The 24879-nt window shown below is 34.8% G+C and overlaps 4 non-coding genes across 4 annotated transcripts; all 4 read left to right on the top strand.

Annotated features, from left to right (window-relative positions):
- The first annotated feature begins 84 nt into the window (after positions 1-84).
- On the top strand, positions 85-240 carry LOC113354827. Its single transcript, XR_003362038.1, has one exon. It is a non-coding gene; the product is annotated as a U4 spliceosomal RNA (small nuclear RNA).
- Positions 241-3134: 2894 nt separating this feature from the next.
- On the top strand, positions 3135-3332 carry LOC113354679. Its single transcript, XR_003361978.1, has one exon. It is a non-coding gene; the product is annotated as a U2 spliceosomal RNA (small nuclear RNA).
- Positions 3333-4341: 1009 nt separating this feature from the next.
- LOC113354883 lies at positions 4342-4463 on the top strand. The gene has a single exon (XR_003362086.1). It is a non-coding gene; the product is annotated as a U5 spliceosomal RNA (small nuclear RNA).
- Positions 4464-6032: 1569 nt separating this feature from the next.
- On the top strand, positions 6033-6194 carry LOC113354657. Its single transcript, XR_003361977.1, has one exon. It is a non-coding gene; the product is annotated as a U1 spliceosomal RNA (small nuclear RNA).
- Positions 6195-24879: the final 18685 nt, after the last annotated feature.

A 24879-nucleotide genomic window follows, 5' to 3' on the forward strand; every position in this document is an offset into this window, starting at 1 on the left:
TTTTACAGGTTAAGGACAACCCACATTTTCTTCATTTTTGAAAAATTAAAAATGTAGTCCATATTTTTCAAATCCGAGTTAGGGATATGAATGACGCAGCTAATGACGCAGCTAATGAGGTAATAACCGAGGCGCGTCAATTGCTGGTTGACCACTATTTCCAAACCCCCTCCTCGGCCTTGGGTTTCCTAGGGCCGTCGAGAATTTCTGGAAGGGCTCCCTCTAATCAAGGGTAAAGCCCTGCAAAACTTTAAACTAAATTTTATCTTCCTTCACTACTAGTCCTAGTTGTGGTTGTTTCTCAGTCAAATCTTCCTTCAATATGAATCAGAAACAAATTAGTTCCAAAACTTTGTTTTTTTTTTGTTAGTTCTACTTCTTATAATATCACAGTTGCTAGAAAATATGAACATCTGAAAATATATTTTATAGCTAAAAGCTACATTTCCTATTATGACAAACTAAATTTGAAGGACAATGTAAAATCTATCAAGAACTAGCATAATACGAGAGAGGCTCAGTAACCAGTGGTGCACTCATTTAGGGATTTCCCCTTTTCTTAATAGGGAAAGAGCGTACTCTCCAGTATCAATGAGGTCCTCAATGTTGTGAAGGGATTCCTCTTCTGCCCCTAGCATGAAGATAGCACGAGCCTCTGTTTTCTTGGCCAAGTCTTGCTGCTAAGTTCATGGGAAGTTTTGGGGAATTTGGGCTTCTTAGTATCTGACGGTATAGAGAAAGGACTCGTCCTCCATTCCTTGCCAAGTCCTCGGCTGTTGCCCATATCATACCCTTAGCCATACTCCCTAGCAACAATAAAATAGTTGTCTTCTCTTTGTAAATCAAGTTGTTTGATGTCTTCCACCCCTGCACGCAAATCAAACACTTGTCAGCCTGCATCAGATGTTTAATTTATGTCTAAAGTTCACATATTTCCAGAGTTTGGTGTAACCTACAGTTGGATTCTAAAGCTGACACATCAAAAGCTCCAAGGAAATAAAAATGATCATATATAACAGAATTAAATGCAAACGAAGTAAGCTTATTAAGTTGAATAATTCTGCATCGGTTTATTCACTACTAATTAAGTAAGATGCAGATCGATGTTCTTCCATATCTTGCCCGCGAATTAGAAATAAAAGAGAAATCTAGATCCAAAAGGAGAGCATAGAGAAACACAACTACAGCCCTGACTAAGGCCTTGACAACCGATGTGTCATTGTCAAAGACAAGCAAGCAAATAAAACATGGCAAAGGCAAACAGTTAAGTTGTCGACTAACAAGGTACAGAGATTCACTCAAGCAACTCACACTCAACTAGCACATGATGAAGGTCAGCAACCTAAAACTGCATTTACCCTCATGAAAAATTTGTTTCAATTACATAAACTTTTCAAAATTTGCATAAAGTAATTTCTTGTTTTGATAGATCTCATTCATCAATTGCAAGCATATAAGGAAGTGTGTATAATTCCAATGATGGCAGTATTTTGAAAGACATGAAGAGTTCAATGAGACCCATTTTCTTAGAAATCCCCAAACTGCTCAAAAACAAACAATAAAAAGACACTACTTGATGCAGGAGCATTTTATGCTTCTTGAGGAATGTTTTAATCTAGGGATGTCCTACAGAATAAGGACATTTTTAGTTGTTTCCATACTTAGTTTAGGGTTTCTGTATTTTGTTTTATCTTTCTAGTATAAATAGGTTGCTAGGTTTTCTTTAGAAGACAGACTTTTATTATATTTTCATATGACTATAATCTGTTGATTATGCTAAAGAGTTAGGTTTACCCTAAAACTCAATTATCTACGTTCTTATTGTTATCAATCTTATGTTCTATTCAATGATCTTTGTTCTGTTTGCCCTAGTTTAGTGTTCTGATTTCTAGTTCTGCGTTACTACTCAAAACAGGCCGTATCACCAATCATCATCTCAAAAAAACTACGAGGATTAGAAAATGAATGGTGTACCTATCAATAGAGATCCACCAACACCACAAAAGATACCTTCAAGATCCTCCCTTCAGTCTCTGTCTATCTTTCTACTGATGAGAGAAGAAGAAGAACCAGAATTTCACTTCACTTGAAGAAAATTTAAGAACAAAAAAAAGCTCATATTACAGCCATTCTTTTCCAACTAAAATTGAACTTTTCATTTAATATTTCTTCAATCATAAATTCCCATTTACACAAACGGTTGGTTTAAGAATTTTCTCTTCTTTCTCTTTCAGTCAAATTCTCTTACTGTGGTGACCATTATATTAAGTAAGAAATTAAGAAACATTTTGCAGCACATAAACGAACTGTCATGGGGATAACTAGTAGTTGGTGGATCCCTCACTCTAGCAAATGTTAGGGTTGAAATATCAGACATAAGAACACCCCATCCAGGAAATGTACACAATTAAGAGTAGTGCTTGTAAAATTAGGAGAACACACATCAACCAATAACTAAAAGAAACACCACAAATGCATACTTTCTTGAACTGTTTGCTAAGAATCAATGAGTTTGAGAACTAGTCTTTGTCATCTCTCCATTAAGATATTCAACTGCGATTTTCTTCTATTTCACACTACACAAATCAAGGTACCAATTGAGATGCCCAAATCAATTTTTTCATTGGGATATTTTGTCAAACAGTTGCAGTTCATGTAACAGATGTTGTAGTTTACACAATTGACGTTATACAGCCAAAGTTTCATGAAAGCTTCATTCATGAGAACCATTACATCTAAACCCATTCAAAATGTCATGAAAAACCATTCAAATTTTGGGACGGTTAACCTCAATGGAATGCTAACTGTAAAGGAAAACAAAATCAAAATGTAGCAGTACCTGTATTAGTTTGCCAACTACTCACAATAAATGAGCATCAAGGAAGACTCAAGCTGTCTCAAGCTTTGTGCTTACCGCTAAGCACATATTCGTTGGGAACTCTTATTTTACTATGTTCAAGTGAAGCTGTGAGAGGATAGAAAATTATAAAGGTTCATACCATCAAGCCAGTTAGATACTAAAACATTGGCACCTAGCAGCTGCAAACTAAAGATTTAGTCCCACATAGACTAATCTAGAGCAGAGGGATCGAAACAAGACAATATAAAAGCAGAAGCTTATACAGAAAACAAGCATACCTTTCTCGGCCTTTTGGCTAAGATCAAGTGTAGTATCTGTTCTTATTAGTTTAATATCTGATATGTGAGCCATTGGCTCACACGATATTAAATTAATTTTTTTCATGGGGGAGTTCCCACCACAGCAGCTTGCTGCTGGGGTTCTCAAGCGTCGCCCTTGCGTTGCACTACTGCAAAGGCCTGGCGCACCCCCACCAAAGACCAAAGATAAACATCATGTGTTAGTAGAAATCTTGTTAATAAAAATCTTGGGCCAATCTTGTTAACGGGAATGAAAACCTACATTGTAAACGCATACACTCTAAATCTCCATCTGATACGACTGTTAAGAGTCCTGCAGTGTCCACTCCTCACAACTTTTAACATATCCTGGAGGCTTTCCAGCAGCAGACTTTGGCCTACATCCTGTCCAATTAGCCTGCTATTTGACTACAAAGTGATAGTTTCCATCTGTTATTTTAGTTCTCATAATATGTAAGGTTTTGATGTTGCGAGTTTCCAAGTTTACACAAAGAATTCAACCCAAACCAGTTATGCTCACAATCCGTCTGTTGAAAACACACGCCTATAAAAATTCGCTGGCTTGACACGGACTTGGGCAGTTCATAGTGCCATAATACATACGAAGAGAACATGTCAGATGGATTATTGCCGACTAGCAATTGCAGGTTCACTTGAACATATTTGTTTTCCAGTCCCAATTTAGAAGCAGTCCATCAATGAAGTGTTGCATCTACATGAGGGGGCAACACCTTCTGGGTGGATCTTGTGGGTTTAGGTCCACAAAATTGGCACTGTTAAAAGCGACTACAACCCGTCATATGCAGCAACAACATGGAGCCGTGAACAAAACAAATTATGTGAAACATGAGTCATGACTGGTAATATTTTCACAAGTAAAAGAAGATGATGGATTAACAAGTTCAAAGTACAACCAATATAAAGTTACTGAACTTTATCAAGTTTCGGTTCATATCATCGAGATTGAAGCTGCTAATGTTGAGTTACCTGACTATCTTTGATAGCTTGTTGCACGGACGGAGTCATACTAGTCAAAGTGGAACAACAAGGACCGATAACAAAAAGATTAAGAGTGATTCCTTGGTCTTTGGAAATGTATTAGCCCCACACAGACTGGGAAGCACAACTCTACTCAAAATGCCGTATATATAACTAGCACTCCCCTCGGCGAAAAGAATCACGCAGCCGTGCGGTAAGCACAAAGCGATCTATTCTTTCGCCTTTTACTAAAGAATACCGTGTGCTTGCCGTTTATAAGAGGCATACGCCTATTTTTGGAGGGTTTTCTCTTTTCTAAGAGGAACCCAACAATATTCAAAACCAAACTTTGTAGTCTCCAGGCTTGGTAAGCTCTGCTAGTTCAGTCAGCACTGTGTATGGTTCCTCTCCAGACTTGGCTAACTTCTGCTAGTTCAGGCAGCATATTGTATGGTTCTTCCTCTGCACCTAAACTGCCAAAAAGATAGAACAACCTGCAGCATCGCAATCAGGAGGAAGCAACAACAGATGCTCATATTATGTTCAACTGATACTAGGAGTGGATGGCAGCTGGAATTAGGAGTGCACAGAAAGGCCTTACTTGAAGCTCTACTTGAGGAATTGGGGACTGATATGGTACGTTTTCTTCGAAGCTTCTCTCAATGTCAAGATAACGATTCATTCGGGGTGATCATACAAGAAGGGCACAACAATTCATACCAAGGCATGAATTAGATTTGCTGTCTCAATGTTTTTTGCTTGGAATATTTTCTGGAACATTCTATTGAAACGTCATTTTATTTTGTAGACGCAGAAATGGCTAAAGGAGGATACAAATGACAATGTTAGATAGTGTGTCTGGCTCCCCGGAGGTAGTAGAGGACCGTTTATATTTGTTTAAATAAGAAATTCATGACATTCAAAGAGGAATGCACACCAAGCTAATGACTTAACTGCAAAGAGACAAAAAACTGGGTATTACCCTGCAACTCCATAGTTATGTAGAAAATATCAGATTTCAAGAAATAATTGAACTAATCGAAGTTTGTTGTCTCGTATTTCTGAAGATTACTACAGAGTTGCAGCAGTAATAATCCAATCAGTTTTTCTACGACCTGAAATAAATCACAACTCCATACAAGGGGCACCGGATTATATAGGTGCCCTTTTCATTGGACTGTTTAGCTATGAACAGAAAATTATCTATGTTGTTGCTGCTGCTGCAAACACCTTTATAGGTTACAAATTCAAATGTGAATCAAAGAATATTCCCAGAGATGGATTTAACCTTCATGAAGCCCAATCTACTGGAACTCATTAGGCTTTCGTAAATCACTTTGTTGAATAAATGCTGTAGTCTAAATGAAAAGCCTCTGAAATTTATTGAGAATTCATAGTACATGGTTGCAGACTTGTGTAAATGGAGGGTAATTTTGATTGCAATTGACTGACAGTTGGAGGAGTCTACCTGCGCTAAATGATCTCTGAAGTTTAACTTTTCTTGTACCACCGCTCCAAATTTATTAGCAAACAATGTCACTCCAGCTCCAGGCTCAGTATCAAGCCCCAAAATGTTGTGCGACTGTAAACTTGCACCACCATTCATACAATAACTTACTCAATTGACCACCAGTTTACAGAAGTCGCCAAAAGCAATCATCTCAAACACAGATTTTGATTTTTTTTCCCCACAGATATGGCAAAAAAAACATATCGCTTTTGGGCGCAGTGTCTCCAAAAAGATTATAGGTTCACTACAATCTATATAGCCCAACCTCTCCCATTAATGCTTAGTTATTGCAAAATGAAGGTAATAATAATCCCACATCGTTTAGAACATAAGAAAAGATGGGAAAACAAGCGTATAAGAGAAACTTGAAATGCAACCAGAAATCATACTTACCTGGACGGGGTCTATGGTTGATCATGAAGGATCATGGCCTAGGTTAGTGACTTCCATTGCACTTTGGAAGGGCGCTCGCCTAAGATCTCCCCACCGAGGGAGAGTCTACGTCATAATTTGTTACTAAGGGGGTGTGCGTCCGCGCTGCCCCTGCCAATTTTGTAAACCCAAAATTTTGATTTACTCTTACGACGGTGCAGTTTGCTATTACTTGATCTTAAATGGAGAAAACCATGCCTTCAGTTCTGCATCATCATTATATAATTGTGAGAAGTTTTAATAGAGTAGTAGCACAACTGAAGAGTTTAAAAAGCTTGATGATACATTAAATCTGGAAGAATTTTGGAACGGTCATTACCGTCTAATGGTACATTCTGTTGATTGGATGTTATTCAGATGTCATTATGTTGTCTAAGAAGATGAGCTTAATGGTAGTAAACCCCAGTATTTTTATACACTCGGCATTTTGATTAATCGGTTCTGTCAATTAGGAAAAGTTGATCATGGGTTTTATTTGCTTGGGGGTTATTTGAACTCATGGAAAGAATAAACATAAAACCTGATGAGATTACTTGTAGCTCAATGATCGGCGGTTTGTGTTTGACTGGTCGCTTGAAAGATGATGTAGATCTATTCGACTCAGCGATGGATAAGGGCTTAAAACCGAATGTTATTACTTGCAGTATACTAACCAATGGGTATTGCAGGAATAGCAAGTTGGAAGAAGCTATGCAGCTATTCAAGAAAATGAAACGAAATACGTTGAAACCACCAACAGTTACTTACACTATTCAATTAAGGGGACTGTACCGGAACGGAAGAATGATGACTGCACAGAGGTTTCTTAATGAGATGCAAACTTTTGGTCCATCTCCAGATGAACTGATATGCACTACCATGTTGGATGGTCTCTGCAAGAATGGAAAAATGGAGGAGGCAATAGAATTGTTTGATTGAACAAGGTTTTACTGATGAAGCTTGACAATGCAAGTAAATCATTGGAAGAAGAATTTTGAAATACAAACATTTTTGGAAGCGAAAAAACAACAACCAGGCATTCATCTCTCCCTCTTTCCTTGTATTTGTGCTTGTTATTTAGGGTTTTATGAAGGTTTTATTGACTTGATTAATCCCATTTGTAAGTGTACATAGTTTTGGTGCATAGTTTTTGTGTGTGTTTGAAATAGTTCCAAAATATGCAGTAGTTTGAATTCATGGAGGTACTTGTGTGTGTTTTACAGATAATGGAATGTCTGGAATTAAATTAATAAGTTCAGATTATGCAGGTACTTGTTGTGGAGCTCGATGCATCTTTACAAAGGCCGTAAACTCGAAGCAGACGTAAGCTATGGCTATGTTTGAGGCAATAAAATGGGTAAGAGAAATGAGATTTCAGAAGATTCACTTGGAGGAAAATTGTCAAATGGAAACATGGGAGCGGTGAAGTGGATTTCACAATAATATATTAAAAGATACTAATATTTACTTTTTAAAGGATTTTATCTCTTCGAAATGTTCATTTACACCAAGAGTGGCGAATAACACGACTCATATATTAGCCAAACATACAGTGGTTAATTCTTGTAGTACAAATTGTGGTACTTCGTTGCCACTATGGTTAAATGAATGTCCTCAGTCAGAAATTTGTGGTCCTTAATTCAATAAACTGCTTCGTTAAAAAAATATTAAAAAAAGGGGATACCATTTAATCGATCCAATGATCAGGATCGTTTAGGACCTTTTTATCTTATATAAAATGGTATCAATCCCTAGTAGTACTAGTATCTCCTTTTATAAATCGTGCATTTTCCGTCTAAAATACAGTACAAATGCTTTGAGATTTTGGTGCAACTTCGGGCCGATTAGTCAATTTAAGTTTATCTAGAGTCTTTTTTAACCAAAAAATCGAAACTAACAGCAGAATAAGGTGAATAGGTATCAGGAGTCATTGTTATTCCTCAGGTTGATAAATACTAAGGATCGCCATTATTCACTAACAGGTCAATAACTACTTGTTTTGATCCTTTGATAGAAAAAATGAAAATAAAATACTTAATTGGAAGAATTTTCAGTTAAACACTACTGGAAAAGTATCGTGATTAAGAATGTAAAAATTTCTAGTTAAGACTTGCAATAGCATAACAAAGCTTCAGAGAGACTACAAAAGGGGCTTAATGAGAAAGGTAATAAAGGTGTGTCTTTAAAATTGGAACTCTATTAACAAATCCCTAAAAGTGTTGTGTGTTTTAAAAATTGTGATATTCTTCACATAAATAGTGCCCCAAATATGAAAGATAGTTGGATTTGAAAATATTGTTAGAGTACTTGCTTGGTTGAAATCGCCAAGCTTTGATATGTCAAGTTTGGTTATAAAATGTTTAAATCTAAAACTCGAAGCTGCTTGATTTGAGCACTAGAATCAACTTCGTTAGGTTAGGCTAGGAACGTAGAAATGTTGAGACTTTCTCTTGTTACCAACGAAGAACCTGGAGACGTATCGGCATCAACGAACACATCATCCTTAAGTTCAAGGTTAGTAACAACAAACCTGACTGGTTCCATTTTTATCTTTGATCTTTCAAGTTGGTATTTATTAAAAATATTAAAATACTAAGTAATGTGTGTTTACTTGTCTCTAGTATCGATGGCTTGGTCATTCTATTATGACCAAAGTATTAACAAGAGATATACTAGTTGTTTTATACAACTTGAGTATATGGAGTTACGAAGTATAGTTTATCTATGGACTTCGTGAATCAACATTACACTAATTTGCAGCTTCTTATTATTTAGTGTATTGAACTTTTTGATGAATTCAAACCTTGGAATTTTGTAAGAAAGATATCTCATAAACATAGTTTAAGGAACTAGACTTGCGAAACATTGTTTCGTATTCGAAAAGGATTCAGGTCCGATCATGTGGTCGATCCTACATTAGGACCGATCCCTGGTAAGGATCGATCATCAAGTCATAACCGATCCTGACTAATTGAATTTTTATTCTACATTTTCGATGCGTTTGTTATTTCAGGTTTCTACAAACATCGATATGTACACGGATCGAACTTGGAATATTCGTAAGATGTCGATATAGTGATTTGAGAAATATGCATCATTAACTCGAGATGTTCCTGGTCATATCTAAAATAACTGAAACTCTCGCAAAAAAATGAATTTCCAGAATGCTGTGGATTTATGTTGCACACCAAGCAAGACATGTACTTCAAATTGTGTTCAATTTCGACAAGTTTTCTAATACAAAGTTTTAGCAGAACCCATAAATGATGCAATTGAGACAGTTTGACATGAACTCCACCATGATGACCAAAGATTTTAGGTTTATGACCAATAAGTGTCAATTCCACGAAGCATAAGAGAGAAAAATATAAATTTTCCTTTGTAGGTTCACGAACCGAATGAAATAGGTTCACGAACTCAAATGAAAAATTGCTACAAAGAAAACTATACTTGTTAGGTTCGAGAATTCAACTATTTATGTTCGCGAGCTCAAATGTTCAAAAGTTTTAGGAGAATAACCCTTTGTCAGTCTCGTGAAGTCACCTATTTACACTCACGAACTCATATGTTCTCAAGTCTCAAGTTTCGGGAGAACGCTCTTGTAGGGTCGTGAACCGCAAGCGGGAGAATTCTCTTGTAGGGTCGTGAACCGAAATGACATTTAAGCTCGGGATAAGTTTTTCTTATGTAGGGTCGCCAACTTACCATTATATGTTTCCAAACTCAAAAGACAAAAGTTCTCGCGAACTCACCGTATTAGTGTTAAAGTACCAAAACAATACATCGCAAACTCAAGAATGAATATACAACCCTTGAGACTTTCATTAACACTTATGCTTTTTTCTCAAGCTTAGTTTCGATTTTTAGACAAGTAAGTTCTTGAAAGTCGAAACATCACTAGACTTAGAAATAAGCTAATTCGTGATATAAACTTGTTATAATTATGATCAACTAATAAAGTCCTCAACTTTTGGTACAGTTGATAGACATATATAGATGGAAACAAGTTTAAATAGAGAGACCATACTTTGTTACATACCTCGATAAAGCTTCTTCAGATTGATGTCTTTGTGTGATCTTGAATTCTTAATTTGTCTTGAATAACTTGGAAAATTCTAAGACTCTACCACATAATATATTCAAACCAAAGCTGACTTTAGTAGGTTGAACAATAATTAGTTTTGGAAACTAAAGTATGATAACATATACCAGGGTATGTAGGTTCAACCCTATCATCCGCTATAACAATTATAATGATGATGATAATGAGATAACTGTACGAGATCTGACGTTCCCTGAATTGAAATAGACGATGTGTATGATTACCACTTTAAAATAACTGACGTAATGTAATATAATCTAATCTAATCTTTATAATAAGCCTAGGTATCTCTTCTCTTTACCAAAAAAAAGAAAGAAAAGAATAACACACTAGCATACATTACACCAACTAAAACACCTCCCACTTCAATAGATTACGCTTGTTTAAAACTAGAAATAATGTTGAAAATAGATATTATTCTTTTAATCATCAATAAGATTATAAACCAACATTCCTTTTATTCTTGGAAGATTCAATCTGCAATAAAATCCACAACTAAGTTGGATTAAATTTGATTAACTAAACTTCATAACTTGTTTTAGCCTGAATGATGATTTGAATATAGTGCTGATAGATCAACTCCGCCAATATTTGCTTGAAGTTGTTCATTATCTTTACCCAGCGTTTTACTTTAGTTTCAAATGAACAATTAAAATGAGTTTGGATATCAATCAAAAAATTATTTATAATTCGAAGTATTATTACGTTTAATATATACATACATACATTGTGAGTATGGCATCTGAACTTTTTTGTGTATAATATATATTTTATTTTATATTAGAATTTTGAAAATGCGTTTTTAATACATGCTTTCAAACATGTCCTTTTTAAGACATATATACATATGCGTACAAATAAAAGTATAAAAGTAATTCAGTTCATAAGGCAAGTCTCCGTCATACTTGCTGAGAAGAGAGATTAACCTATCTGGGAATTCACGGGGACTGAGCGTCAACTCCTCCCCGGGCTTCAGCTCCATCTTTGCCAAGAAATCGGCGGGTTTGTTCCAATCTCTACCCACCATGGATAGATTAGTAACACAGAACACATCAAAGCGATGAGATGGTGAACCTTGAGGATGAGCACAACAACGTCCTTCAAGGTTAAAGGAGAAACATTGACCAACTATCCAGTAAACCCAATATGTATTGCAGACTATTTTTATATACTTAACATTGTTCTAGATAGCAAGCGAAAACCAGCTCAAATCTGCTACAAGGTGTGATAAAACTATGAAAACCCATGAACAGAAGCCCCGACTAGAGCAGCAATGGGATGACGATCGTCACACGGCAAGATTTCCCCATACCCTCCATATCCTCCATTATTCACTAACAGGTCAATAACTGCTTGTTTTGAGCCTTTGAATGAAAAATGAAAAATAAAATACTTAGTTGCAAGGATTATGGTTGTTTAAAATACCTAGGTATCTCTTCCCTTTACAAACAAAAAAAAAAGAAAAAAAAAAGAAAGAAAGAAAAGAAAAACACATTAACATACATTACACCAACTAAAAAACCTCCCAGTTCAATAGATTATGCTTGTTTGAAATTAACTAGAAATAATGTTGAAATTAGATGTTGTTCTTTCAATCATCAATAGGATTAGATTCAATTTACAATAAAATCCACAACTAAGTTGGATTAAATTTGATTAACTAAACTTCATAAATTATTTTAGCCTAAATAATGATTTGAATAGAATATTGATAGGTCAACTTCGCCAATATTTGCTTAAAGTTGTTCATTATATTTAACCAAGGTTTTACTTTAGTTTCCAATGAACAATTAAAATGAAGTTGAATATTAATCAAAAAATTATTTATAATCCGAAGTATTATTACCTTTAACAATGTGTGTGTATGATACATACGTTATGAGTATGGCATATAAGCTTTTGTATGTATAATATATATTTTATATTAGAATTTTGAAAATGCGTTTTTAATACATGCTTTCAAACATTTCCTTTTTAAGACATATATACATATGCGTACAAATAAAAGTATTAAAATTTCGCTCCAATAAATATTTCGACCGAGCTAATTAAAAAGAAACAATACCTCTCGATAATATAAGGCAGGTTAATGTAAATATTATTAAATAATACTCCCTTCGTCCTATTTTAGATAAAGGTTTAGGTTTTTTTTCTTCTAGTTTTATAATACTTCAAGGTTTTCATATATTCCCGCAAAACTACCAACTACACCCTTGAATTTTGTGTTGGAATTAAAAATTTTGTTTTAAAATGTTCTAATTGTAGTTAAAGTGTGAAGACTTGTATTGGCGTAGTGTTCCGATCACAACTCCCGAGCTTGTTGTCACTGCAAAAGAGAGAGAAGACTGTTGGGGCACCAACACCGATTACAAAGAGTTTGGTTATTTATCAAGGAATAAGCATATGATTCTAGTTATTGGTTATTTGCGTAGGAATCAATTTATTGGTTATTTGCGTCATAATATATGTTTCCTTATTGGCTATTTGCAAGTTATGTCCTTTATGTATATTCATAGTTTGTTCTAGGGTTAATTGGGTGAGCTTATTTGGTGCTTACTTAAGTTTGGTGGTGACTTAAGTTCTTTTCCTACTACCCTACCCCCATTATCCATATATTTCATAATTTGTAGCAATAATTTACAATCATTAGATCTGTCTGAACAATGAAAAAAATAATCGTAGCAGTAATAAGATAATTTCTTGACCTTTTATGCGACATTACAAACTGAAAAAAAAAATCAAGATTCATCGAGAACTAATGTCTACAGATCAAATATTAACGTGGAGATTGAAGAGGTGCACAATGCGGTTGTATGTTAACATGGAAATTTAAGGGATGATAGAGTTGTAGCTGGGAAATTATCCCTGAATCTAAGGAGAACCAAAATTTCGGAGGAGTGAGGATGATCATAAGTATCCAACACAAAAACTTGGTTCGATTTATGAAGGGAATATAACAAAAATTAGTCAGGTTACAAGAATTGTAGTCAGTTTGTTTTGGGGTTTCTGGTAATTCGATGGTGACATCTCTGGATTCATACAAACGGGTAATATATGACATCACCTTACATCATATGAATATTTCTCTCTCAAGGTAGTTTCCCATAATGCTTAATTTACTTTGTTAACCACACAAGATTATTTATCTCCGTACAGTTTTATCTCTTTTTCGGTAGTCCATGAAAGCGAATAACATGTTTTCATTGTAACCTAGATGATGAAGATCCATGGACTTATAATGTAAAGTGATTTTGAAACATTGGTGCAGTTTCTTTTGTGCTCAGTTCTAGATTTTTTTATGTTTGTTGATGCTTATATTTAATGGGAAGATAAGAATTCCTAAGTACTAGGTATTTCATTCACGATAGGCCGAAGTGAATATGTGATCATTCTGCTCCATTATAATGTTTGTTGTTGCCTATCATGTCTCATTTATCCAAAAGATTGAAGATGTGGGGGGTAACTTTCGTATATCAAATCATTCCAGTTTAAGCCAGTGAAAGTTAAGATGTTTAAATGTCATAATATACAACAACATAATTAGCATGTGTGCGCATATGAATGTGTTAAAGTCATACGTCATGTATGATATATTATATTATGAACGTGCCTAAGGCCGAGCACTATGGTAAGAGATTTCTCTTCGCTATAGCTTAATTATATCGAAATCCAATTACTACGGTCTTCCATATCGCTTTAGAGTAGAGATATTTCGTAGCTACATTTCAAAGTTGATCACATATGATCCACTTTGTAACTAAAGGAAATCAAACAGATACCCAGTTTCCGTGAGATTTTCAACTTTACGGAAACTGAGTATCCATGCAATATTCAACGGATACTCAGTATCTGTTTCTGGTTTTCACTATTTTAAGCTAATACTTCTCTTTTTCACTGTTTTTATTTTACTAGACGGATACTCAGTATCCGTTTTGCACTATTTGCAAGGAAACATAGTTTAGCTAAGGGATGCCTTTTTCCCATAGTGAGATAAATTTTGGATGCATTTCACTACGTTTCAAATAAGGGATAGCTAAGGAATATCCCTTACCATAGTGCTTGGTCCAAAGGGATGGTGATATTTTGTCTCATCTTTTAGTTCTTTGCTACCTTTTTGGCTTGATTGCTATAGTCATTTGTCATGTATGGTCCATTATACTCTGAGTGTGGCTTATTGATTTTTCCAAGTAGTGCTTTGGGATCATTTGTTCACATTTTATGGTACCAGCAGGGTAATATATTTTATTATGTGATTGAGTTTATTTTTTTTTTGGTTTTGTGGGTAGCTTGAGTATCCAGTGATATCTTCAACTTTTAAATGTTACCATCTTTTCCAAGCTATGGGTTATATTATGAAAAGCTAAAAGCTCGCCTCTTGAAATTGGATTTTACTTTTTATTTTTGGTTCTTTGAGCCTGACTAATGCTTCTAGAGTTAGGACTGTTAGATATAGAGTTATTTTCTATTTCTATAGACAAGAAAGGTGGACCAAACAAAGGGTTTGAAAGGTGTACCAAATGTGATCCAATGAATTCAATGAATCTAATTCATGGATCCCTTTGAAAGCCCACCCCTCTCAATCTTATGGTGGTGGAGCATCGATCCACATTCGGTTCACCTATTTAGTCCACCTCTAACAAGGTTGGCTCTAAAGTTATTTTAGTTCAAAAATGTTTTACACGCCTTACCGTTTTCCCCCATATTATTTTTCTTATGACGTGTCACGTCCTTACTTTCCCATAACATTCAGTCCAGGACTCATCAAACGATGGCCCCAAATGATCCGAGGTTTCCAGATGTAGAGTTTAGATGTGAACATGGGGGGAAATAATTGGGGTCATGGGAGGGGTGTGTGCAACAAAGTTGATTTTAGTTGCCTCAATTGAATGGTTTTCTTGTTAAAGATTTTATGTTTTATATACGAATTTATGTTTTATATGCTACATTCACAATCTATTTCAATCTTGATCCTACCATGTTCTCATTGTTAAATAGGGTGCCTTGGTCACTATATATATCTAGGTTTTTTAGTCATCTTTTTCTCGCAGTTGGTCAACACTATCGAAAGTAACAGAAGAATTTGTTAATGAAGGGATAAAAACTAGTTCTAACTGGAATGAGTTAGTGTTTGTGCATCTATACTTTAGAGTGCTTTCCGGTAAGATGAATAAAGTGTGTACCAATTCAATTTACAAGAACACAATACTATTTTCCTTTATGTTGTCAATTTTGGTAAGTTATTCTTACATAACTGGATGATTAACAAGATGTGAATATTGAGTATGCGTACCCTTGGTAGTTCACGAAGTCAAGTCCACAATGTGTGCATACTGGGTATGTTTAAATTTTGCGGTTCAAGAAGTCAAAGGACCTGTATGCGTACCCCAAGAAGTTTGTGTACTTTTTATTTCTCTCATATATAAGTTCAGAAACCTTCCCAATAGCCATAGTATACATACCCCTCAACAGTCGTGTATTGTTAAAAATACTTTATGTGTTGTTTTGTTTGGGCAATTTCCAAAGGTCACTTTTAGATAAAAATAATTTGCGAGCAATAAATTGTTCTTGACTAAGATTGCTATTAACTTTCATTACTTAAATCATATTTGAAGAGTTTAAACAAAACAAGCTTGAACACAAAATTCTTTCTTTGCAATATTAAATCTACTAAAATCATACAACATAGTCTCATAAGATAGAATGTTGGATGAGATGAGTAAATTGTTAGAGCATTGCTCGGTTGAACCCACCAAGCGTTGGTATGTCAAGGTTGGTTGTCATATTTTAGTATCAAAACTCATAAATTGCTTGATTAGATTACTAGAGTCATCTTTGTTAGGTTAGACTAGAAAGTCTAGAAATGTTAAGACATACAAGTATTACTCTGATATCCAAACAAGATGTCGATACGTCTTCGGATTCTTTACTCTTTTGGTCAATGCTTTACTCTTTTGTTAGATATATACTATTCAGCATATATATCCTTTCTCATTGATTGTAAATCACCCGTATACTCCATATATTTCTCCCCCTTTTGTCACAAAAATGACAAAGAAATTAAAGAATACAAGAGCAAACCGAAAGGATCTTACAAGTTCATAAGAACTTATACAACCTATAACAGTTAAGCACGAAGGTTTAACATACCATTTTAGATAAGCAATACTAAAACTGAAACTACCTAAGTATTTTTTTTAGCACCTTATCAAAGGAAACAATTTCCCCAAGCAATTTTCCCTTTGATTTGATAAGTCATGCTAAAGATCAGATTAACTTAGTTACTTATAAAGATCCAATTATTCATAAGTAATTGTACCTCATTTAGACAAGACAAAACTAGGTTAGATAATTAGCTTTTTTTTTTTTATCAAGGAACTGATTAGACTTGAATAATCGTACCTCGTTTTGATAATTAGTCTAAACTAAGATCAGAATTAACTTAATTTTTCTTATCAGGAATCAATTGGACTAAAGCAATTGAACCTTCTTTTTGTTAAGAAAAAATAAAAATCAAACTTGACTCAGTTTTTCTTAACCAGAACCAATTGAAACATAACAATTGTACCATATTTCGTTAAGCAAAAGCAAGAATAAGCATTTAAATCATCTTTTCTTAGCAGGAAAACGATTAATCAAACAAAAATAAATCGTTACCTTACTCTTCGATATGACAAACTAAGATCCGATCACCGATGAGGTTTTCATACCAGGAAACATTATCAAAATAATTCTTCCCTCGGTTTCCACAACCACTCTCCCCACAAAGATATGACCTTTAAGCACCGATTGAAAATAAAACTCTCCACCTGTGAGTTATTATTCCCGACAAGAAAATAAGTAACAAACAAGACAAACTTTACCAGAGAAAGGCCAATAAAGTCTTAGCTATAACATGCTGACGCAAAAAGATAAAACTGAAATTCATATATATACTAAATACACAACTTATGAAACATAAATTGATAACAATATAATTGTGACTTCACTCATGAGTTTTAATAAATATATACTTTTGATTTATTGATAAAGCATCCCACGAGGTCAGATCTGAGACCTGATATATCAAAAAGTCACATACATCATAAGAGATAATCATATTATGAAATCAGAAATTTAGGGTTTGATGAAAATCGAAGCTAAATCTCATAAACCGAAAGCAAAGCAAAAGAGATAACCGTTCAAATTACGCAATGCAATCGTAACTATCAAAAGAAAGACACAAGGGATTTGAAAATAAAAAATATATCATTCATTCAATTGATTAGTCTATTCATTAGATTGAAGAAGTAGATCATTCCTTATGATGAAATCATACTTGGCTTTCATGACTTAATCCTGGCCCTTGATATCCTTCGCCTCTCTGAAACTCTGTGTCAATATCTAAGATACCTTGAAGAGTTTCAGGATCTTTTCGGGTAAAGGCTAGCTGTTTTTTAATACAGTTCAATTGCTTACCAAGACGATGGGTGAAGAACAAGAGATCCTTGTTTTCTTCATCAAAAGTCTGAGAGGAGACAATAATCTTTCCTTTATTTCGTCCTCCAATCATCTGGTTGATGGTTCTATTAGAGACAGATTTAGTGTTTTTATGATCACCGAACATATATGCCATTGAGCTCGCACAGAGTTTGGTCATAAGACAGGGATAACCAAGATTTTTGTTAGATCCTAACAGCGTAGGGTACTCATTAATCTTAATCATTTTATTAAGGATGATCCCACAAAGATCAATTTGTTTATCACATTCCAAAAGAAAATACATAAACTCTGCAAACTCCTTGTCCCAGTACGAGTTGTTTCTTGTGCTTGCGAAAAGAGTGACATTAGCTTTCCAAAAACCCTTAACTCAAAGGGCACTTCTTTAGTTGGCAATTTGCCTTTCTCCCAGTCAACCGTTTTTCTAATAAGACGAGTTGAAATGGTAGCATGATCAACTTCATTATCAGTAATCATATGACTATATTTCTCATTGTATTTGATGATGTTTGAAATCACCTTACGATTGACAAGGATAAGATTGCAACCAACAAGCGTGACAAAGGTAAGTTTTTTATGATTAATATTGTGAATATTAGCATAGAAAACTTTACCACGTCGGGTGAATAGTTATCAAAACTGAAGAGGTTTCCCCAATCTCAATCTTGAACGATTTTCACATAGCTTACATCTGACGCTTCTGAATCAAATCTCTTTTCTGCAATAAATCTCATTCCTTTGAGAGGTTGATATCTTTTAATACATGAACTATCCACAAATGAAAAAAAATCATTTTTATCATTGGTCATATTAGGAAAACGAATATTTTCAATATCCCTAAAAGGAATATACGGATTTAAGAGATCCTCATTGGCTAGATCCGGAGTTTTTCCACTTTCCACTTTTTGTTTTTCCTTTTTCCCATAATTTCCAACAAATTTCCTTGTACCGAAAATAAACAAGAAAGCCTAGTTTATTACCGAAACTTTGCTCTAAAAGTGTTTGCAAAAACAGTACATGAGCATCTCCTTTTATATGAAGAAGAAACATCCTTTTTCAAAAATTGCTAGGTTTAGGAAACATATCCGGATTTGGAAATCGATCTCCTTTAAGAAAGATAGATTTTCCTTTTTGGATTGGGCCTTCGCAAAAGATTAATTCTGTATCCATGACCAAAGATGTGGTTACTCTCTTATTACCCAAAACTTTCGGTAACATCTTCCAGAACCTGCACAACATGAATAAACACACAATGGACTTTTGACTGAAGATGATTGAGTGGGAGAAGATAAACATGTACATGAAAAGATATTTAGATAAAATATCCTTAGAATTTTTAATCCGAAAATCCTTTAATAGGTCACATGCTTCATGGAAGCATTTTTCAGGAGCATGAAGCAGCCATTTGTTAACACCATGGTTAACAAAAAAAATTCTTTTACAGACTCAGGAAGGTACCAAGAATCAGACCTATTTCTTGCCACGTAGACAATTTTAGTACTGAATATGTGCTCATATATATTTGGATGGATGTTATACCAAAATATATTTATTAAGATTTCTCTTGTTCCCTTTCCAAAAACAACAATTCTAAAAAGATAATAGTCATGAGAAACTATTAGATAATCTTTTTGAAAAGTATTACACACATCAGTTTAGACATAGTGAATGTCACATATTTGTACTATCAGTATGACAAATGTCAGATATATATTCAGTAGTAAAAAACTTGAAATCCTTAACTCTAGATTTCTTTGCTTGCTTGTCTCCTAAATGTAGATTGTTCCTTATTTTAAACTTAAACTTAAACAACAGAATTGAAACATTTTAACATAAATCGGTAGTATTTGATGTTGACTTGAGCCCCCAATGGTTGAATATTAGGAATTTGTGATTCATTAACAATGTTCACAAGATTTTAAGTTCTGGCTGAAAAACGGGGGTCTAACAACCACACCCAATATTTCGCTTAGCAATCTGTATGGAGAAACTCCAATATAATTCCAAGAGAATCAACTATACAGTCAGACTCAATCAATGGAAATATATCCAAGAGTTGTATCTCAATTTATCCATTCAATCCGCAATCAAACAAATAGGAATTTGCGAGCCCGATTGAATATAAGAAATGACTTGGACGGTATCAAAAACCAATATCCAAGTGTCAATCAATTTAATCAACAACCAAAGGTTGGATTCACAATTGATTGAACTTATGCACAACCTGTGATATTTCAATTATATAAACAAATATAATGCGGAAAAGAAATAACACAGACACCAGAAATTTTGTTAACGAGTAAACCACAAATGCAGAAAAGCCCCGGGGCCTAGTCCAGATTTGAACACCACACTGTATTAAGCCGCTACAGACACTAGCCTACTCCAATTTAACTTCAGACTGGAATGTAGTTGAGCCATAACCAATCTCACATTGATCAAGGTACAGTTGCGCTCTTTACGTCTCTGAATTCCAACATGACTCTACGCACTTGATTCCTTTAGCTGATCTCACCCACAACTAAAAGTTGCTACGACCCAAAGTCGAAAACTTTATAAACCAATCTGTCTCACACAGAAAAGTAAATTGTTTAGATAAATATGTCTCCCACAGATAAACCTATGAGTTTTGTTCCGTCTTTTGATAAATCAAGGTGAACATGAACCAATTGATATACCAGAATTATATTCTCGAAGAACATCCTAGAAATATCAATCACGTCACAATAATCTTAATCGTATGGTAGCGAAACAAAATATTGTGGAATCACGAACGATGAGACGAAGATGTTTGTCACTACTTTTTATCTTGCCTAGCAGAGATTAAATCTCGAACAAATCTTAGTGAAGATAATACTTAATACGATAGAAGAAAACAAGATCATAACACGCAACTACAGAGAAAATAGTTGGGTCTGGCTTCACAATCCCAATGAAGTCTTTAAGTCGTTAACCTACAGGGTTTTGAAAAAAACCTAAGGTTAAAGGAGAATCGACTCTGGTCGCAACTAGTATCACATAGGAGGTGTGGGGATTAGGTTTCCCAGTTGCTAGAGTTCTCCCTTATATAGTATTCACATCAGGGTCTCAATCAATGCTACCTTTGTAACAAAGCATTCAACATTCACCGTTAGATGAAAACCTGATTAGACTCAAGATAATATCTTTCAACCGTTAGATCGAACTTAGCTTGTTGCACACAAATGAAAAGTGACTTATTTTAGATATGAGTAACCGTACCTATGTGTGCACCTTATTGGCTCAACAATAGTTAACCGAAGTTAGCCATATGAACACTTTCATATCAACCATATTCATTTTAACCATAACTAGTTCAAATGACTCAAATGAAACTAGTTATAGAGTTGTTCAATTGTTTATATTCTCATAGAAGTATACAAGACACAATTGAAGCAAAATCGATTTTGATTCACATGAATCAATTCATGAACATTATAGCCACGGTTTGCAAAAGATTGCATTCCTTATTATATAAATGTATTAGTTCATCAACAAACCGAGTTTAGAACATAACCTATTCAAGTATGCAAATGGGTACGCATACTTAAGTAGCTGGTTCTAAGTTTGAGTTCGCCAGTATGCGAACGGGTATGCATACCTTCCAAACTCAACAGAAATTCCCGGACCTGAATCTCACGCCAGTACGCGTACCGGTATGCGTACAAGGTTCCCGGACTTTCACTAAACCAACCAGTACGCATACGGGTATGCATACTATGGTTCCCAGACTTGGATTTCATATATGAAAGTACGCATACTATGCTTTATCCAATCATGGTTAATTGTTCTAAACTCCATTTCAATTATTGAAACATTCTAAGTCTACATCAAATGACTGTCTCACACAAATCATGTAAGATGTTACCAGGTGATTTTCACATGATCATATCTTGACTTTCGTCAAGAATATAAGTTGAACTTGGTTAAAGCGAAAGCTTACCAACACATATTTCGAGAAATATGTAAGCGAGTTAAACTCAGCTCGAAATATCAAATGTGTATAATTGAACTCTATATAGATATACGACTTTTGTCTCAAATAGGAGATGGAGTAGATAGACTTTTGAGTGGTAGATGAGTTCAAGTCTCCACATACCTTTTGTTGATGAAGTTCCACAAGCTCCCCTTAGTAGTTCTTCGTCTTCAATCGATGAACGCCGTGAAGTCTAATGCTCAACTACACTTTCTATCCTAATCCGAGACTTAGTTATAAGTATACTAGAAATCAAGACTTATAGTTTTGGAAACTAAACTTGACAACAAGCTTGAGATAGAAACGCTTGCGAGTTCGACCGAGCAGTGCTCTAGCAATCTCCCCCTTTGTCAATTTTAGCGACAAAACTATCAATACATATGGAATACATAATAAATAAACTTTGTAGCTCTTAATCCAAATGCTTGATTTCCTTGGTTCTTCAACATTACTCGAAATCTTCGTCACTTCCAAGTACTCCAGTGCTTCTGAATGTGTTCAACTCAACATCATAGTTGTTGAAGATCCGTTGCTATAACAATGAGAAAACAGTAGCTCTCAATCATTGTTATACAATATCATAGTATTATTACACAACATCAAAGTTCAATTGTATCACCCCCCCTCCCCCCCCGTCAATACTTTATCTCACATGAAAACCACTCCCCTTACATAATGATCCGTAAGCCATATGTATTTGTAGTGGGATCCTAATGAAATTCCCATAGAGATACTTCATGACCAAAACAGAACATATCAAATTTATTTAGATGCAATCATATAGTCGAAACTAAATGCATTCGTCAATGAGTTTTATGAAGATACAAGAAAATTCCTACAATATTTCACTGCCGCACTCTGATAGACACGTTTTTGTATCTAAGTTGTCCTCAATTTTCTGTATTATTGGTACTCGATTTTTTACTTATTATGTTATATGTATTTGTAGGTATTTCTGGGGAATAAACATTTTTGCGAAAATCGGCTCGAAAAGTTGATAAAGGCACCCCGAAGGACAATTGCTAAACGGACTCCGACTTTGGATAAGGGGCACCCAGATGTTAAGGGGCACCTACTTACTATCGGCACCCAAGAACCTGCTAGGGGCACCCCCTTCTTCTCGGTTTAAAAAAATGAATTTGGCGGGAGAATAATTTCCTCGCCTGCGTAACTTCCTGGATGTGATTTGCATGAGATTCAATTAGATATTATCGTTGGGATAGTTTGGTATTTCCCTGTTTAACTAAAACAAGGAAGGTAATATCTTCAGAAGCGTGGAAAAAAAGGGAAGATCACTCACGATTTTCATAAACAGAGGAGTGAGAAATATTCTCGAGATTTTGAGAAGATTGGGTGTATAGGGAACGTGTTGGAGAGAGTTGTCTAGAACTTGTTTCTAGCATGAATGAGAAGATACATGAAGATAATGGGAGAAAATATTCTGTTATATTTGGTAGTTACTTTAAACAGGGAAGAAGATGATTCTTGGGTTTCTTTTTGGTTTTCTGGTTATATATTTGGGAACTCTGTGTGTGTGACAAGAGAATGTTTCACTTGGACTTAGCGAGCTTGGATTGCGTCAACAGCTGCAAAGCATATGAAGATAAGAAGCAGAGAAGAAAAGGGAATAAAATCAATCCCGAAAAGTTATGGTAGAATTTTGGGGAGTTAATACGAAGATTTCTTGAGGTTGTTAAGTATAAAAGAGATGTTTGGGGCATAGAGAAGGATATGGAGTGTTATGGATTAGAATAGAGCAGAGAACTGGGAGTTGCAGAGCTTGTCTCTGTTGCTGCCATTGAAGAAGAAACGAAGAACATAAGACACTCTGTCACAGTCGTTTTGCTACCGTGACAGCGACAATTTATTTTTATCGTTCTCTGTAACAGATGAGTTTGTAACAAATATAATTGTTACAAAGCCGGTCTTACCATTTTTCTCACATTTCATTATCTTGTAAACACTTTTTGAGCCATGAATAAATATTTTAAGTGTGTTTTCGACGTGATGAGCTAAACCCCAATACTGGGACGACGGAGGAAGATGAATTTCATACATGGGTAAAATTATTTAATTCTTTATAAGACTTTTGCATTAATTTTAATTGAAATATGATTTGAATTAATTGGTTGTCATTCAATTTGATGAGGTATGCTTAGGTTAAATGTTTCGATACATCATGCTTAGGATTTACAACTAATATTTTGAGAATCTAGCTTGGAAAAATCAGAGTCCATGTTAATTTTATTTATTGAGCTTTAATAGTTGAGAATAAATAAATTGAACCCCATGTTATGAATTCGACAAAATCCTAGTCCCAGTAACTCTCTTCATCCCGTGACAATATTTTGTATATATTTTTCTTTTATTTTAGTTTATTAATTCTTAAAATCAATTCATCAAGTCCGAGTGAACGACAACCTTCTTACAACTATATAAAAATTCGATCAATTTTTGGCGCCACCGATGCAGACTTGTATTTAGATTTGTTTTAGGTTTATTTTATTTTTTTTAGTTTTATTTTTATTATTTTTTGTTCTTTTTTACGCGTTTTGGTATTTCTTGTTTGCTTTTAGATTTGGAGCTGAGGTAAAGAAAAAGAGAAAGTGTTGAAAAGAAAAGCGAAGCCAAAGAAGGAAAAAAACGAGGAATCCAAAAGGAGTGAAGAAGAAGATTTTGTATATAGTTATTTTATTTTATTTTTAGAAACTGTAAATAGGGTTTTATTTTTTGTAATCTTTTATTTTTGGACCTTTTGAACCTTATTTTTGGGACATTGGGCATTACTATTTTAAAAAACCTTAAGGAAGGGTTAATTTAAATAAAACTGCTGCAGGGAAGGACGACAATTACGATACTGTCTCGGCCCCTCAGGTTCGTTCACTGACATAGGAGTCGGTGGCCTGAGTCGACTTTAATGGTTCATCGCCTGTCTAGTACGGGAGGTAAGACTCTATCCACCCACGAATCCCCTGTCAGTGGGTTTTATTTTGTGTGACAACTCACACCCGTGCATAAAACAATGTCGAACTGGTATTACAATAGCCAATACAACGAATATACGACTGATTATCAAAATGGACATTACAACTTTGACCATAATGTGAATAGTGGTTGGGGACATCCGCCTTTTCATACCATGGTGAGCCTAATTACTATCCACACATGTACCGATCATACGAGCAAGAAAATAAGGAATATTATAGTATTAGTTCCTCTTCTTTGGACAATATAATGAAAATGTTGAAA

Source organism: Papaver somniferum, chromosome 2, assembly GCF_003573695.1.
Source record: "Papaver somniferum cultivar HN1 chromosome 2, ASM357369v1, whole genome shotgun sequence".
Lineage (NCBI taxonomy): Eukaryota > Viridiplantae > Streptophyta > Magnoliopsida > Ranunculales > Papaveraceae > Papaver > Papaver somniferum.